General features: G+C 42.4%; 1 protein-coding gene across 3 annotated transcripts in view; it reads left to right on the top strand.

The window, feature by feature from the left end:
* Positions 1–7,849: 7,849 nt before the first annotated feature.
* jcada (junctional cadherin 5 associated a) overlaps positions 7,850–19,536 on the top strand; it is a 30,635-nt gene continuing 18,948 nt past the window's right edge. For 2 of the 3 annotated variants that reach the window (XM_080050256.1, XM_080050254.1), the window contains exon 1: positions 17,231–17,333. The gene's annotated coding sequence lies outside the window, so the exon portion shown is untranslated. Of the gene's footprint in view, positions 7,922–17,230; positions 17,334–19,536 lie in introns of those variants that run through there. The other variant, XM_080050255.1, reaches the window with a different exon arrangement.

Genomic DNA, 19,536 nt, shown 5'->3' with positions numbered 1-19,536 from the left:
CGCATTCACAGCTGGTTGAGAAAACTGGGATGGCTGCTTCTTCTACAACGGATTTCCCCTTTTAAGGTTACTCAACTTTTGTTTTGAAGGATAATTAATCAAAAAGGAACTTTTGTTTTGATAATTTATATTTAGCTAATGAAAAGAGGCATTTTTTTGCAACGGTCTGTCCCAATCATTGACGCTACATCATTATCTGCTGGATTTTTCTTAACACTACTGAACTTGCATACATCGCTAGCCCATAACAAAACAGCTAAATTAATCTCCAGCAGGGTTATCACAAAATCAACCTCACCGTCTGACCTCTACCCCAAACCCAATATTTTCATGGTTGTTTCTCACCCTTTTTTTTAATTCCACAGACACCACCAAAGGTTGTTGCAGCCGGATGATAAAACCCTGTATTACCCACTGACTGGGGCAGGGTGGGGTGGGGTGGCGGTATAAAGCAACCACTAAACGCGCCCACCAAAGGGCCTAACTATGTTGGTGGTCCTCCCTGCCTGGGATTTTATGGCACAGTCTAGTCAGTGCTTTCTTGGACGGCAAAAAAGGGCAATAGAAGTGGAATGCCGTAATGTATTTCATGCGGGTTAAGCACCCTGATGTATACGAGGGGTCTTTTCTTCTGTTAAACAATGATGGCTCCGAAGCCTATACTATAAAGCAGGCGCTGTGTCTCACGGCTGACACACACAGGGCCAGCTGTGGTGGGGATGACTGCCTTTGTGTGAAATTAAAAACCATTTTCACAAGGTAACCAAGAAAAAGAGAAGGGGGAAAAATGATAATGATAAATAGGTAAAGCGTGAAGCTGTCATAAATTATTAGCCACATTATCCATTACTGCATCTCCCCTTGGCTACACTGTGGAAGCTCCATGGCCGCCTGGTGTCCCTGACTCCCACCACTGTCCCTGAGCTGCAGCTGGACTTCAGATCACTGCTGTGGTGTTTACAGAGGGAAGAGGGAGGTGGTGCAGGTGGCTGCTTGTATAGTTGGTGGCTGGCTTCAGATCACAGGTTGTGTGCGTACAAACCCCTCAGAGCAAAAACAGGGCCGTGCCAGGTGGCTCTGCCCTGCATCACATCCAGGCTCTTAAGCTGCACTGCTGCTCCAACACAAGAGAAAAGGGGGAAAAGGTTCAAAATGGAGGAAATACTTTGAAACTAATTACTTATACATTTCACACAAGTTGATTTAAATTTTGCAGAGCCAACCCTTAAAATAAAATATTTCACCTTAGACACCCATTCAATGTATCGGAAATCCTTTTTCCTATTCTGTTATTTCAAGGGCAAATTAAAAATTCATGTGCACTAGCCCCAGGCTAGGCCAGTAATGGGCTTGGTCATCTCTGGCCCACCAACATTACTCACTGGTCCACCTTGCCAAGTTTGATACAATGTTGATGAAATGTTACCACCACACGATTTGGCGAAACAAAGTTCTTTAAAAATGTTGGCAGAACTTTACGTTTCTGCTGAATAATGCATCATCCCCTATTATATAATCTTGGGTTATTATTGGACGTTTAAAATTCACACTGTCGAGCCAAAAGCGCCCCAAAATATGAGCTGGTAAAACCATTTGATTCATATCTCTACATAAATAAAGTTCCAGTGTGTATTATTCTGGTGACGTGCATGTAGTTCTCGTTGGGCAGCCTTAACATAACACAGATTCATTTATAATTAAGCCTGAATATGATATTTGTTTGAGCAGTTTGTATTGCCAGTGTTTTGCTGGTATTGCCTCTGTAATATTTATAAAAAAAAAAAAAATGTCAAGTCTTCAAAAGACGACCAAATCACTTTTGAACTGGCCAGTCCAAAATACAATTTCTGCCTATACCACACAATAAATGAATTAAGTATGCATGTACAGTATGTATGACCTTGCAGATGCTAGGTGTGAGTCAGGTTTTGTCATCTGTGTTGTTGAAGGTTCCAGTGAGGCAATGAAATAGGATCAGCAAAACTCCAGTAAAAGGTTAATGTGTTTAAAGGCTCATTCTCATATTTACAGAAAAGGATTTTATAACTCTGGAAAGTTAAAAACAGTGGCAGCTATCCTATCTTTTGTCATGGTCATCCCGAGGTACAAATATAGTGTTCATGTTACAAAGTAATCCACCAGGAATGTGTGCTTGCATGTATTTAATTTGGATTTGACAGATGGCATTGCTTTGCAGCCAAATTGTAGACTGGCCATCATTGGTGCCACTTCTGTGTTGATGGTTATGCTTCATTCAAATTAAAGGCCATGTTAACACGGTAACAGTCTCACTGAAAGCGGAAAGGCTTTCCCTTATGCGTACCAGAACTTGTGAAAACAAAAGACATGCTGCTAGTGACTGGAGCGCTGCTGGGCTGTGAAGGGGCTACCTTCCTGTTACTTCAAAATAAAAGTCAAATATAATAAGCCTACGCATGTGCGAAGTGGAGCCGTGATGTCATCGTTATCACAGGGAGCGGCATTGCTATTCACATGGTAACGCTGGAGTTGTGTTTTCAAAAGATTCCACTCAAAAGTTTACGTTTTCAAGACTGCGTTTGCTGTTATCATGTAAATGATAGGCCCCAAACGTAAAAATACTGTTGTTTTTGTGCAGTTACCGTTTCCAATGTAAACAGGCCCAAAGGCATACAAGGTCAATCTAATGTGGGCCCACTTTGTTTACATTCGCTTTGTTTAAATACTAGTTTACAGAGCCTAGGCTGTGTAATCGGACATCATTGTTTCAGTGCACACACAGTACGGACAGGTAGCAGATTGTGAGGCGATAATTCACTGATTTTGACAAAAAGTAATTGGTTATCAAATATTCTCCAGAATGTCATAGAATGCCTCTAACACAAGAGAGACGCATTCTTTTAACTTAGATGCAGGTCTAAAGTTGGTCTGGTCCTTACCATGCATCCGTCCTTCCCTAGACTTAAGACACAACTGCAGGACAGGGAGGGACAAAACGGTACAGATGTTATTTAGACAAAGGGGTTGAGGCCTAAGAAGCTGGAAAGGTTAGTGCAGTTATATAAACAAGGATAATAAAAGAATGTAGTTCTCCTGAATGAGAGTTCAGGAAATGCTGCATGTCATAATGGACATTTTTGCAGAGTTCAGTCAGAATGGACTCAGCATAAGGTAAGGTCAGTGTGTGACTTATTGATGGACGTCTCACCTCGTCTTTCATTAAAATGCACAGGGAGTGACCGCAGCTTAACTAGATCTCTCAAGAGCAAATCAATCAGCACTTCAAAGTAGACCTAAAAGGCAGAAATAACACAGACAACTCGACATGTATTCCGCTCTGCATTTGTTGGAAGCCAATGGAGTCATGCATCTGCCCTGCATCACTCCTCTCATCTTCTTCTCCTATCATGTCCCTCCACAATCGTACATACATTATGAAATCACGATGTTATCTCTCTTTGTCAGTCGAAGAACAACCCCTTTTTAGGAACAACTCGATACCCACATTACATGTTCCCCCCTTGTAGAGAATATAGACAAACTGATTATATACTGGAGCACCCAAATGCATACATTTACATTCTAATGTAAAAAAAACACCACATCCCCCTTACTGCTTTAAGATCCATTTATATTAATAGTATGGCCATGTGATGTATGTTGATTTAGGCGTGTTTTAATTATGGCATTCATTTGCTAAATGAACGACCTCTGGCATTACAGGTTCTGTTTAATAAATCATGTCGATAAGTAACAGGGATGGTAGGCAAGCTCAAGTGCCTCTACATTAGACGTTGGAGCTGAGTAGGCATATTTTAACCCAAATTCAGTGCCTCCCAATTAACTTGAGCATGGATTATAATGTATGTGCACCTTAAAAAAAACAAAAAAGTTCAGCTTGAGTTTGGAGCAGCCTGCTGTGCAGCAGTAATTTAACTATACAATCTGTCTTAGTTAACTCTGGAAGAATGATTTGGTGGAGATGCACTGCGTTTGACCGCGCGTGCTGCCTCCAGTCTGCGTGGATGGACTCAGTGAACTGAAGCAATGGCTGATAATGTTAATAAATTATTTGCTGGGGAGTCAGTGGGACGTGTCCAGCTCCATGTGCACGTGTGTGTGTGTGTGTGTGTGTGCGTGTGTGCAGCTGCGTTGTAGGAGGTCTTGAGTGAAAGCAGAGCTAATCGGGTGGGGCCGATGCAGAACAATGGAGCATCCAGATTTAGTCCCCTGAAGCTTCCTGCTGTCCCCACATCACGTTTGTTTACACGTACACAAAAAAACCCAAACACAGATGATGTGCAAGCGGGGGAAAAAAGCACGTGGGCTATAGGCACAGGCCACTCGAGAGTTCCAGATTGAGCCTTTTTAACTTCATCCTTGAGTGAAGACCTCCATCGTTGCTGCCGCACTAAGAGAGGTTAGATTCCACTCGGAGTGGATCAACAAGCTGAAAAAAACAACAAACGCTTTCAGTCCTCTTGGCTCGGCTTCCACAGCTCAAGTCTTTTATACCGCTTGAGCAAGGAGCTCGGCGAAAAATAACACTGTCATATTTCCCCTCGCCCAGAGTGATTTAATGTTCAATTGGGCTTGAAAAAGGCAGGGTGGTTTTGTTTGGATACACTCACGACGCACTGCTCCCACTTATACTCCCACCCCATGCATTGTACTCTACCTCCCTGTGTCTTTTCAGTTTGTTTCTTTGTCTATAATTCTATTTTGCCTCTTTATTTGGCTCAGTTGCTCTCTCATTATTGCATCAGATAAGGCAACATAAATGCCAAGAACTCCAAATAATATCCCTCGGAGTGGGACACAAAGGTAAGCCTTTTTTTTAAGTGCAGCGGGACTTTCTCTATGTAACTTTATCGAAAGTGCTTCTCTTGCCATCGGCTCCAACTCCACATCCATTAATATAAAGTAAGAAGTAAGACACAAATATGAGCGGTAACTTCCTGCCATCTCCAGGAAGCTTTACTAATACCACTGGCCAAAAATCCAACTTAAACCCACTAGTGTTGGCCGAAAAGCGGCATAACTTACGTGGCAACATCACTAGCCTAATTGTTAACCATATATATAATCATGCACCAAATGTCAGTAATATCAGTTTATTGGCCCAGACAATCTACATTGTCACAGTAACCAGGAAACTACCAGCTTCACTAGGTTATCTGCAAAGGAAAACATTTTTCTTTGCTATTTAGGCAAAGGCCAGGGAGTATGTGGAACAGCTGGTTGTAGGAATGGGTGCAGATAGGTTGACACTGTAATTAGTCACTGGACGGGCTCTGTGGAAAGCTAACAGTGTCCACTATGAGTCCTCAGAGGGTGGTGGAAGAGAGTTCCTTATCCCTGAGTAACATGTCAAGAATGGAGGGAAAGAAGGAGGGAACCTGCTGAGGAATCCTAACCATGTCTATACTCATGTGTGTGTGTGTGTGTGTGTGTGTGTGTGTGTGTGTGTGTGTGTGTGTGTGTGTGTGTGTGTGTGTGTGTGTGTGTGTTGTGTGTGTGCGTGTGTGTGCGTGTGCACTCTCTATCAACCTTTGTCGCTCATCCATCTCTCACACCTGTTGGCCCCCACAGAGTGAATCATACTAAGCTAATGTCTCTTCTGGGAAAAGGATGGATGTCGTTCAGTGCGCTCGTGTGCACCCTGAAGTGTGTGGCTGAGTGATAATGGAGACTCTACGGTATGCACTTCAGAATTAATCATAACTTTCGCAACCAGCAGAGGAAAGGTTTTGCCGCAGGTTTTTTAAAATTCAATAAACATGTTATCATCACGCCCAGCTATTTCGGAATTCCATTTGGAGTTTTGATAGGAACGACTTTACAGACGTCCTGCAATCCTGTGGCTTTTGGTCAGTTTCAATGTTCCCTTTGTTAACCACTGCTCGGCTTACACCACTGAACAATGAATAAGCAGAGGCCCAGTGCAAGCATGGAGAGGTTTTCAAGTACACTCTTTTTCAGCTGACTCAAGAGAGGGCTATTCGTCCTATCTCTGTAGTGACTCCAGTGAAACGCTGAGCCTGTTTGTGGCTCCAGCTGTGAGTTATCCAATCCTGTGTCAGTGGCCCGGGCATGCTCATCATCATCCCCCCCTGCTGTGGTGTGTGGACGTAGTGGTGGGAGGAGGAGGGTGAACTGGAGGTTGATGCATAGATGTAGGTGCCTGGTACTGGTAAGGGCAACACTTCAGTCATCCCAGCTATAGATCATCCGATTTGATTGGGTTGGTTAACTGGGAAAAATTATTAAAATAGTTGTTCCTGCTTATTTCTAATTCTAAGCCTTGGTTTGTCAAGGATACACTGGAAAACAATGTTTTCAACAAAGTGGCTATAATCAATAGTTTTATAGTAAGGTATCAACTAACAAAATGAAAGGAATAGTTCAGCAAGTGTATATCCCTCCACTTTTTCAAGCATATTTTCAATTGCCAGAACGGAAATTCAGATGTGATGGAAACTAAAAATATCACAGAAACGTTTTTACGCTTTGCTTGGAATGGGGGAAATAAAATGCGCCAAAGTGCAATGGAAAGAGATTTCATGAATAAATCATGGAGTATATGAAGCGTGTGACTTGAATGTCTACTGAAGCTTCCAATTCACTGGGGAAAACAAAAAGGGGCAACATTTGACCTGCACTGTGAGACTGTTACCTCTCTCAATTTAATATATGACATAAGAAATAAACATCAAATTTCCATCACATTTTCAACATTGTTTTCCTTGTTTGACTTACTCCATAAGGTTGTAATAGAGGGTAAACCAGCTTAATATATCTTTGTCAACAGGTTTGAACTTGGGGAGCCTCTGCAGCACGTTTTCAACCTCAGCCTACAACTAGGGAGAGTGCCCACCCTCTGGAAGACATCTTGCATAGTTCCGGTTCCAAAAAAAAAAGATCTAGCAAGCTGACTGACTTCCGACTGATGGCACTCACATCACATCTGATGAAGACCTTGGAGAGGCTCCTTCTCAGACACCTCAGGCCTCAGGTGCAGCAGGCTCAGGGCCCTCTACAGTTTGCCTACCAGACAGGGGTTGGTGTGGAGGATGCCATCCTGTATCTCCTACACCGGGCCCACTCACATCTGGACAAGGGGGCGGGCACAGTTAGGATTCTGTTCCTAGACTTCTCAAGTGCCTTCAATACAATCCAGCCCCTTATACTACAAAACAAACTGTCAGCTATGCATGTGGTCCCCCACCTGGTAACTTGGATCTCCGATCGAAGGACACCACATCTGACATCTTAATCAGCAGCACTGGGGCGCCTCAGGGGACTGTGCTGGCCCCTCTTCTCTTCACCTTATACACCTCAGACTTCAGCCACAACTCTGAATCATGTCACGTCCAGAAGTTTGCTGACGACACAGCCATCATGGGGTGTATTAGGGGTGACCAAGAGGAGGAGTACAGGACTAGTGAGGGACTTTGTCACCTGGAGCCATTCAAACAACCTGCAGCTGAATACATCGAAGACAAAAGGGCTGATGATAGACTTTGGGAAGTCAAGGCCTCGTCCCCAAGCAGTGGACATCGATTGGTAGAGGTGGAAACTGTGGGCAGCTACAAGTACCTTGGAGTGTGGCTGGACAAAAAGCTGGACTGGGCAATAAATACCGACCACCTGTACAAGAAAGGCCAAAGCAGACTGTATTTTTTTAAGAAGGTTGCAATCTTTTAATATCCGTAGTAAACTTCTGTTCATGTTTTATCAGTCGGTGGTCACCAGCATCCTCTTTTACACACTGTGGTGTGCTGGGGAGGCAGCACAAGTAGGCCTCAACTCCAGGAATAAACTGTATATAATTTCCTCCGGAAGACAGATGAAAGAAACCTTCAATAGATTCCATAGGCTAAGCTAGTATCTTGCGGCTAGCCCGGGTCACACCAGGATTTACCTGTCTAAATGATGAAAGGTAAAAATTATCTAGGTTGCAATGTTTAATGCGTTGAAAAATTACATTTGAATTTAGTATTACCATCATTATTTTACAGCAATGCGTCAGTACAGAAAAAACGTCTTACTATAACAGGCCAACCATTTGTACAGATTTGTTGAATGAACACTGCTGACAGTGTGTTCTTTGCATTATCCTATATGTCTGTTGACACAATTGTATAAATGTATAAAAAGTAAATCACCAAATTAAGGTTTTCTGCGTGGCTAGAGAACCATTAGCCCTCAAGTGAGAAAAGTCAGTGTGTGGGTGAAGAAACCCTTTAAAAACTGCGGCTCTCACCTTTTCATCACCCCCACCATTAAGGTCCTGAAATAACACACTTTCTCTGCTTTGTCAGACTGCTAATTGGCTAGCTGTGGTGTAATTGTTACGCATTACTGCAAACTTATATATAAAAAAATTGCATATTGGAAACACTGTGGCTGTCTACACGATAAGCCTGTATTTTCCCTCTGGCACTCTCCCATCTTCCTTCCCTCACTTTTCCATGTCTGGCTCACTGAGGGTGTCTGTCTGGAGTCAGATCCCATGAGAAATCGGGGACAGGGTGTGTGTGCGTGTGTTTGTGTGTGTGTGTGTGTGTGTGTGTGTGTGTGTGTGTGTGTGTGTGTGTGTGTGTGTGTGTGTGTGTGTGTGTGTGTGTGTGTGTGTGTGTGTGTGTGTGTGTGTTTGTGTGTGTGTGTGTGTGTGTGTGTGTGGGTGGGTGTGTTGCCGGGATTGTGTGTGTTTTGCCACATTACAGCCCAGTGATACTTAGATGAGCGAGGAGGAGTGCAAACAGCACACTGGGATGGCAAAACACACACAGTGAATCCCTGAGTTTGTCTGGCAAGCTCTTTCCGAAAAAAAAGAGTGATCCATCTCAGAGTGCACATATACTCCGAGTAGGATCTGTCATCCAAATGATACATGCAGTTAAATGAGGGGAACATAATGATTTATGAAAGGCACAGTGGGACTTGGGTATCTTGGCTGCAGACGGTTTCATGTGAATTGGATCACCATGACTCTGTTGATACCCTCCAGTTCTCATGTGTATAAGCAACGGAGCACGACAGCCATCAGTTCCTCTGCAAAAAGTCTACTGATGCCGACTCTGATGTGGACATATCAAATTAGCCATGATGTCTGCACGACGGCACTTATCTGTATGACTCATACCACTAACAGGGGTCAAATATTTCTCCCATAGGCACCGCATGTCCTGCCTTCACAAAGCATCTATATCTTATCTAATTCAGATAATGGAAGACATACTGTTGCATTCAACCCGATGTGACGTGTCACTGAGTGAGAGCAGTGAGGCCAGTGCCCCTGTGTGCTCTATCAGGTCTCTGTGGGTTACCAGGTCTGATGTGATGTGTCCATCCTGCTACTGCCTTCCAGCAAACATTGTAAAAAAATCACACATTTCCGCAGAAAAGGGGCTAAGGGGACTAAGGTAACACTTATATTGTTACTTACTTACTTACATGTAAGGGTACAATAATTAACTGTTAGTTAATGCTTAGTAAATGCATACTAAACATAAACTCATCATTAACTAACCATAATAAATGCTAAGGAAATGCTTAACTAAGCATTAATTAACCAAGTATAGTTAATACTTAACCAAACAATAACTCACTATTTATAACTAAGCATCAACAGTTAACTTACTGTTGATAGCATTAACTAAGCATTAGTTAACAGTTTATTCACATACACTTATTGTAACCAACTCAAATGTAACCTAGATATTCTCCAAGTGGGGGTCTGGTGCCATTGCCAGCTCTTTAAACCTAGAACACTAACCCCGGGTGAATTTTAGCCACCCGATTGTGTTTCAGGGTTTTCATTGTGTTGCTGCTGTCTGAGTTGCCTGGGTCCTTCAGTACCTTCAAGTTGCACAATGACGTCTTAGAAAGTAGAAATGGTTCCATGCTCCCATCCCTGTTTCTTTCAGCAGGAAGGTGTTAGAGTGAATTTCACCCAGCATAGTGATGGTGTTGGAGTATAGTTTTTTTTCAATGCAACTGTATGGAGACTGTATGTGCGCTAAGGTAAGTTAGAGTGCTCCTGGAATAGGCATGTAATATTTATTTAGTAATTTTTTTATGAATACATACAGTATCACTTAGGGGTAATGTCAAAGGGAATTTAAATGGTCAAATATTTAGTTTGATATATATATATATATATTTTTTTTCTCCTCTCAAAAAATGCCCTTTTTTGTTTATCTCTCCCACTGTTGTCACTGATATAGGGAGACTGTGCCTTCACCAGACAACGCTCACATGTCCCAGAAATGGGTGGACCAAAGAACAAGTTCCCAGCCCCATTTTCTTTCTTTTTCTTTTTAACGATTGGCTAATTTTTCACAAATTTTACAGCCTTTTTGTAGGGTCCATCCCTTATACCTTTTACTCGTTTTAGGAGGTTGTATAGGGGGAAAAGAAAAGTACCTAAATTTGCCATGTATTGTTGTACTTTAATATATTTTGATGAGAAGTATTTTTTATTGGGTATATCGCATGAAATACACCCTGCCTTAGTGAATAAGTGTTAGTGTTTTAGGGTTAAGGACATCTCAGGCTGGCAATTGCAGAATGAAGGGTGGATTAATTTCATTTTCCAATTAGCGTGAGGGGAGAATGGGTGTATTCTTACTTCATTGGTTCCACTCCCAACAATTATTTCATCATTAAAATCCTTCCATTAAAGCAGCCTAGACCAAATTAAATTAAATCTTGAGAGAGACAGATGAGGAAGGCAGCCAGATCGCTCACTATTTTGCAGTCCTTGGTGAAAAAGCTGTGATACACTGAAACAAGCAATACACTTGTATTTTTGCAAACTGCTTCCTCAGTGCAATGCAGTATTTCTTTTAAACCAGCCATTCTCCAAGGTCCATCCATTGACAGAAAGACAAATAATCACTGTAACAAATGTTGGTAACAGCCAGTGGCACTCACTTGCTAACTAGTTTTTACACGGACACTTGGTTTGCAGCACAAGGTGTTAAGGTCCTGGTTAAGAGGTGTTTCCTTAGAGTGTAGCCTATAGTGCAGCTGGTAGTTTCTTGGATACTGTGACAATTAAAGCTAAATATTTGTTGAGCCAATATATAAGCTGATAATACTGCCATTTTGGACAGTAAATATAGTGTATTATATAGCCTAGTTAACAATAAGTGATATGGACAGGTTAGTAAGTAAGGCTTTCTGAAAAAGGCAGAAAGCCATTCCCTAAAAGTAAAATTAGTCAGTTTTAGGGGAAAAATAATTAAATAGCCTAAATAAGTGAACCAAATGACTGCTGAAATGTATGTATCATCAAACATGGCTGATTTGTAAAGGTATCGTTGGGTGTCAATGCTTCATACCAGGGAGGAAAATAAACCAACTAGGAATATCTTAAAGGCAACTACTGCATGTTTACCTCCATGTTTTATAACCTTTAATATAATATGTATAATTAAATGTTCAAAAATATAAATCAGTAACAGGGGGGGCTCAGTAGGTGGCCCCAGCTAACCTCTTGCCCTATGGCCCACTGAGAGGGATAATCCGGCCTTGGGTGGGAGAATATTTCACTAGAACAGTCCGATAATAAAAACAGGTAGATCAACCTCATGCAATTTTTCAAAAGCAGCTCCCAACACATTATGAATACAATTGTCTTCGTGAATCGGGATCAAGGTGGATCAAAGTGAATCTGTGCATCAACACGAGGCAGCTGTTCACACCGTGGGTTCAGAGGTGAGGGGGCTTTACATGATCCTCATGTATTGTGAGTGGCTTCGCGTGCCCCCTTCCCCACAGATCTCTTACCTTATAACAATAACCACAATCCACGGGCTGCACCAAAACACAAGACAAATCCCTGGTCGGGCCCTCAGATCTCCTGAGCAGATGCCTGTGGGTGGTGCGATACCGCCAGGGAGGCCCAGACCTCATACAGTCAGGCCCTCTCCACATCTGTCCTTGGTTACGGTGGGCACTTTACTTCGTCAAAAACCAAGCTGTTTAGGGGATTTGCTTTGTTGGTGCGGAGCTGGTTTGATTGTGTGGTAGTGTTACGTGGGAAGACAAGGCCTTAAAAATCATATTGAGAAGATTCAGTTGCTTCTGTTTGTGTGAGCATAGGACTCTGTGTGTTTGTGTGTGTGTGTGTGTGTGTGTGTGTGTGTGTGTGTGTGTGTGTGTGTGTGTGTGTGTGTGCGTGTGTCTTTGTTAGGGCTTTTAAACATCACTGCTTGTTTTCCTTTTTCTCTTTGCTGTTTCAGGTAGTTGCTGACCAGTTGCTGTGGGATCACATCCTAGAAAAATAAAAGCCTTTTCCGGAGGGAGAAACTGAGTAGATTAGATCACCAGTGTTGGGGATATGATGTAATGACCACACTGCGTCTCAGTGTATTTGAAAAGTAATCATTGCACAGCATGTGATCAGTGACTAACACATTTTGTTTTCAAACAAGTTTGGTATTTGGACATTTTGTAACCAACAGACAAAAGCCTCACTGAGTAGTAAACAAGGAGCATATGTTCATAATCGCTGCCCAGCTACACCCCAAATGTTGACAATGGATTCCTGCTGTTGATTCACAACTTAATGCGAGACGGTGGTGACGGATAGAGGAATGTTACACAGAATCAGTGTTGTGTTTAGGTTACACTGCGGTGTGATTGTTTGGGTGCAGTGCAGCTCCTGTGGCTCTGTAAGAGAGATTCAGAGGATTCAGTGGCCACTGGATACTCTGGCGCTCCTAAAATAATCCTAATTATAGGTCTGCAGATGGATTCTGATGGGAAATGGACAATTTTGGTCCACAAGGCCCACAAATGCGCAGTTATAATAGCCGAGCCAAGTTTAGCACATTCTTTCTGAATGAAAAAAAGCATCCAACTGGTGAAATCAGCTAGCAGGACTAGAAGCAGCATACAATCATTCTTCTTTGGCATTCTCTTTGAGAGCTAGCCATCAAGGTGATATTTAAATACATTTCATCTGTAAATGGTTTCACAACCCTCTACATCTTTCAAATGGCCTGGCAAGTTGCTGTTTGGTTTTCTTTCTGTCGCCAATAAGAACGTTCAAATAATCATCAATTATTTGTCAGAAGCAAACTCCAACAAAAACTGCATGCCAGCTCCTGCATGACTGGTGGCCGTAAATTAGAGCGATCACAGAAGGGTTGGTGTTTGCCAGGTGGCACGGTAGCCCCCGACGGTAATCTGTCTGGCCCATGCCAAACTCTAAAAGGTGGCCGCACTCGCTACATTAGGATTGCTACAATTACAGCCTTCCAAAGCCCATTACCTGCTGATCTATTTTAAGCTACTGCAGCAAGCCTCTTTCCACAGACACCTTTGATGTGAGCCTCATCTCGGTTCAGGTAACACAACAGTATGCAATACAACACATGCGCTTATTGGACATAATAATAGGGACATGCAGTCTTTTAACAGTTCATGTCCTCTGTTTTCTTTTATATCTATCCTGTAAGAGATGGTGTTGATAAGATTGTATTAGGATATTAAACGTATTATGCTTCAAATTTGACCGTTTATTATTAGGCCTAAAACGTAAATCTATCTCTTTAAAACATTTTCTACCTTCTGACCAAGCCAGGCTAGCTGTTTGCCCCTATTTCCAGTCTCTATACTCAGCTACGCTAGCTGTCTTCCGGCTGCAGCGTCATATTTATCGGATATGAGTGTGGTATCAATTTTTTCAGGAACTTTCAGGAAGAAGGGTAATAGTTTTTTATTTTTATTTATTTGACATTTTTCGCGATTCACCAGAATTGCTTAACCACACCTTTAAGTTAAGCATTGTTGAAGGGGACTGAGACTCAATCATTTATTTTCTACGACTGCTCCTGTAATGGTTGTCTGCATACGTGAAGGATAAAGGTTCTTGAATCTTGAATCTCAAAATTCATGAAATCATGTTGAAGTTTTTTCTCTCATGGGTTCGTATATTACTCACTGACTAGAGGATTCACATAAAACCCCCACTCACCTACAGAGTCAAGATGTTGTTGGACCCAAGTTCTGGGGGGAATTGGGGCGTGGCAACTGCAAGCAGCCCACAGCGCATGCTCACCAAGCTCACAAACGCCTAAAACTCAAAACCACAACTTGCGAACAGAGCAGTGACATCAGCGCCTTCTGCACCACATTTCAGTGTGCCGCATATGAGCTGCATATGTGCGGCACAATTGGAAACAGACACACAGCCAGATAGTCGGGTGCATTGTGCTCTAGCTATGCGTGCACTCTATGAACACAGCAAGCAGCGGGAGTGTTGACCTTCGGTGATACTGAGCAGATGCCAGTAAGTCACAGGCCAAATTAAATGATATGCCTTTTCCCAAACTACTGTACCGCAGCAGTTACAGTATCTTAAATCACTTCCATTGTTTTTGTCAGGTTCCGCTCACTTTTTTTCTCAGTTTGTCCATGCTCTAACATGTTATCCAGTCTTAAGTCATAACCTATGCCCTCTAAATGCTCCACTCTATTGGAAGAACTGTGTACAAGCGCCGACAGGGAACTAAACCAACACTGTATCTTGGACTCTATTAAGTCATTATGGAGGTTTGTCTCCATATAGCAGTGGCCACAGGATATGTCAAGTGAACAACTGTAACAATGGCTAGCTTTACAGGAAAGGAGATAATGATCGAGTAGGTCATTTTAAGTTAAGCTGACTTGATGTAAACATGAGCATTCTATACTGTTGCAGCTATCGCCAAGAGGACACATTAACAGCTGTGATCAGGCTAAGTGGAACTCACACAGCGGTCATTACACATTTTGACTGGTCAGATTCTACGGCAGCCCCACTAACATGATTTCCACTGGGGGGAATACAAAGGCGAGGGCCGACAGAAGCCTACCAGCCTCCCTTAGTTTCAGGGGAATTCGGTTTATATGCAACATCTGTGTCAATATTGTGGAGGTTTAAGGGTCCTCTGTTCTTTTAAAGAGGTTGGAGAGGTTGTACATCGCTCAGCTCTGAAGGCCTGGAGCCGAACGGGCGTAAAGTAGGTTTTGGCAAACCCTTACAGGAGAACCAAAACAAGAAAAGTGGACCAAGGTTTGATCAATTGCTGTAAATAACTTTTTATGATAACCATGTTATTTAAAATAGTACTACATGAGGTTTTAGCAGATACATGTTTAGTGTTTCTTTTTCATATTCGCTGTCCAGTGCTGCAAAATACAACTATTTACATTACAGTAAACATGATACTACTGATTATTTTTTCAATTAAAAGATTCATTATTTGGTCTATAGGACAGTGAAAACATATATATTCAGCCCTAATGATGTCAACAAATGCTGATTTGTCAGAAAAACAGTTCAACCCCTGCAGACTTTCAATGTATTAGAATGCAAGAAAAGGCAAAGCAGAACATTGACATATTTGAAAACAACCCACAACATGGAACCAGAGAACTCATGGATTTGTTGATTGATAATTTACAGTTTTTCTCAGTTGCTTTGGTGCTTTTCTCAGATCAGAATGAAAATTCTCACAACTATTAGTTCAACCTCTGCAACATTTAGTCATTTGAGCACATCATAGTAGCAATTTCTCCTTTCTCTGAACAAATTGCAAATGCTTTTCGACATGTATCAGTTGCTTTCATACAATTCTCTGCTGTTTTATAACATTTTAATTTGCTTATGTCATGTCAGTCAAAATTAACCATACTTATGGATGCTGAATAGTCGTTCCCAATAAAACTAATAGTCTTCATTTCATTGCTTGAGTCATTACATACAAAATTGTTGAACTAGTTATCAAATTCTGTCAAGCAAATTTTAGACCTTTCTTTATAATTTTTTCCTGGAAATGTCTCCTAAATTGAACAATTGCTCTCAGGTGGACGTCAGCTTTCACTCACGAGGAGGTGTGTGAAGTATTAGTTGTACTTTCCTCGCTGCATTGCAAGGGATAATATCCGTTGTGATGTAGATGAAAATACGTGGCCAGACAGACAGGAAAGTCTGGATGTGCCAGAATGATTTACCTATATATGTTCAGTTACAATATGTCCTGTTATATTGTTCACATTTGTGCACAGCTCTACCAAAAGGCTGTTTTTTATGTTTGTTCTAAATAAGTGACTGAAGTGTATTTTTCTTTTGCACAATGCTGTAGAATTGCAAAGAGCATATAGTAAAAATGTGAAACATGCGTATTCAGTGTTGTGTACTCACTTACTCCCCTAACTACAGCAATGTGTAACTTTACTGTAGTTTTCAAATGGCTGTACAAGTAGTGTATAGTGCTGTCTTGAGCATTTTCAGGTAGTGTCACTGAGTTCTGACCTTTTTTTTGCATTGGAAAACACTGAGAGAATAAACTGTCATAATGAAAACATGACAAAGCCATTTGACTATCTTGTTCATAAACGATGGTGTCAAGACTTCTCATTTTGATGACACTGGCAGTTTCATTGACATGAATACTTGCTTTTGAGGAATAGACTATCCATTTTGAGCAAGTGACGTACTTTCGCAGGTTATCCAATAGGTTTTGCAGTTTGCACTAATTGTTTTGAGAAATGCACTAACTGCTATGCAAATGTTAATAGTGATGTGAGAAAAGCACCAAGGCGACTGAGAAAAACTGTAACTTACAGTAGCTGATAAATCGATTAACGAAACTGTTGCTGATTAATTTTCTGCCAATTGGCTAATCAGTGAATTGACTGAAAGTTTGGCATAATGTTGACAGCAGGACAGCAAGTTGAGGGTAGAATGGTAGCCTACGTCATCATGTGAGTAGGCCATTTATTCTAGTGTTATCCTCAGCCTGTGCTCTGCTGCCTGTGGGAGACAGATACAAGGAGACGGGTCAGATTACACACATTCGTATTGGCAAGTGATCAATCATTCTGATTCTGATTATTGAATAAGCATTTAATTCATGTACTCTGCCTAATAAAGGACACAATAGATAGATAGATAGATAGATAGATAGATAGATAGATAGATAGATAGATAGATAGATAGATAGATAGATAGATAGATAGATAGATAGATAGATAGATAGATAGATAGATAGATAGATAGATAGATAGATAGATAGATAGATAGATAGATAGATAGATAGATAGATAGATAGATAGATATAAAGACTGACTGACTGACTGCCTGCATGAGTGTGAAGTGACCTTATCAGTGAGCAGCATCCAGCTGCCTCCCCGCTGGAGAAGAGGGATGTTTCCTCCTTCAGTGCTGTGCTGTAGCTAGAGCGGGGCTGTTCCCTCAGCAGCAGTTCCCAGCTCAGTCCGTCCAGAGCAGCGGCGGAGTGGGGATGAGCGCTGGTGGGGACTAGGCGGCCACGCAACGGAGCATTTCACAGGTAAAAAGAGTGTCTCTAGTAGGTAGAGCCTTGAATGTGTTTGGCTTGGGTTGTGCGGATGTGTGTGTTGTTGTTTTTTGCTTTCTAATTCCGCGACACATGCGATCGACTGAGGAGACGAGCAGCTGTTCTGTTATGAGGAGCAGCAGACAGAGGTTGAGAGTCACATCTGCCCCGAGCTGCGTTCAACATTTTCCAGCGGTCCCTCAACTTGCAGGCTCTCTCCTGTCCGACTGGCTGGCTTTCCCCTACCTCCTATGCGAAGGATTTAAATGATTTAGGACAGGCACTGAGGCACCGTGGCACTTTTTGGCGGACGAGACATAATAGAAGGTGAAGGAGTGTGGGAGGAGGGCGCTCTTTTATTTTTCTTCTAACTTGGAGTGTGTGCGGCGGAGGCGGCGGCTGCCGCTGTTCGCAGGACGGACGCGCTCCTACGTATCTCAGCTGAAGGTTAAAGATTGCTGATGGAGCTAGCCGGGCTAACGTTAGCCCCACTGTGCCGTTCTTCTCTGTGCTGTGGGAGAGAGGCCAAACTGTCCAAATTACGCAGTTTTACATCCTAGCTCACATAATAGAGGGGGGACACTAATTATAGGGACGCGAGTGAAAGACGGCATACACGACTGGCATTCGGTAGCCATCCTGTATGCAAACATCTTCTACTTATTTTAACTTGTAGAATTGCCTAACATCTCCTCCTCCATCTGTGATGGATGATAGGAGTTATAAAACAGAGCGATCACCAGAATACAGCCTCTGTAGTGGGTCATCCATCAGCCGAATTCCATCACGGCCCGCTATTTATGATCTATTTTGAGTCTTACAACAGGTCAGGGCAGACATGCGTCTATCCCTTTACTGTGAAGTAACCTTAAACGTGCAGATGTTTTAACGGGGATTTGGCATGGTTTCTCCCTGCGTCTGAGTGTGAACTGCGCGCATCCTTGGCTATGCTATGATGCTACGGCTGCAAACCTGCAACGGAACCAGCGGGGGCTATAGCATCATGCCAAGCCACTGTCAATCATTTTATAACGACATGGTGACAGCGCTGGGGTCCGGTGGCGCTGTGTAGCCAACAGCGGACGATAGGTTCGGGTCGGGCGCTCAGGAACACACCAAATGGCGATGGAAAAGAACTCCAAATACCCCCACCCCCCTCCCCTCCGGCAAATGGTATGCCAAGTTTTAGGCTGCTTTGATGTTTGCATGTTGTTGCCACTCTGTCACACCTGCTGTTCGCATGACGATGGCTGCTGCTTGACCTCTCTTCTCCTAGCTTTTCCCATGCACACACCGCCTCATATTCATATCCTTGCATGACTAGCATATCAAAATAACTGTTCTGCTGTCAGTTTGCTGAACATTGATGAATGCATGACATGTGCATAAGATTTACGTTTTTATTTTGAACATATAACCTTCATTTGTAATTATGATATTAAGTAGCCTGCAAGATTCCATGGATTAAACATTGGGATGCTCTGCTCTTGAGTCATAGGCCAGGGTAAGGCTACCCAAAGATTGCTTAATGGCTTTAATTTTAGAAGGTCCACTATACATTCTTACTGTCAGTTAGGGACCTCTAGAGGCCAGACTTTCAGATCCATTATTTCACCTGATGTGTTCAAGTTCAAGATAATGTTTTCACTTAGTTTTATTTTAAATTTTTTAGATCTAGAGGAGGACCGCCATATATAGTCTGGGTTTTTCTGTTCCATTTCATCCCAGCAGATTTGATAAATTCACTCCAATCCGGGGTTACGCTCTGTCATTATCTTCAGGCCTTACTTTAAGGTGTTATTCATAGTATTTATGGAAGTACCATTACATTTCCCAGGAGATCCGTTCCTTCTTTGCCAAGACCTTTCATAGCTCATTGAGCTTGCATCATGCTGTTGGTAAATGTCAGTAAAGAAGCAAGCATGTGTGCAGGATGGATTTGTTGAAAGAAGCGAGTTCAAAAGACAAAGTGCTGTATAAAACATAGCCCAGACCAGTTTGGGCTAACCTGCATTTTCACAGGAAACACTTGGAAAAAAATCGTGTGTGTGTGTGTGGGGGGGGGGGGGGGGTTGTTGGTATATTGTGGTGGGTCTTTCACACATCCTTGAGACTGGGGATGGTGTGTGAACACAAGGCCCTGCTAGATGCCCTGAGGAGGGGTGGGGATTGGAGGGGTGGTGTATTAAGAGGGGAA

The sequence above is a fragment of the Ammodytes marinus genome (genome assembly GCF_949987685.1).
Source record: "Ammodytes marinus genome assembly, chromosome: 21".
Taxonomy (NCBI): Eukaryota; Metazoa; Chordata; class Actinopteri; order Uranoscopiformes; family Ammodytidae; genus Ammodytes; species Ammodytes marinus.
The sequence above is the reverse complement of the archived record's forward strand: the minus strand, read 5'-3'. Positions and strand labels throughout refer to the sequence as shown.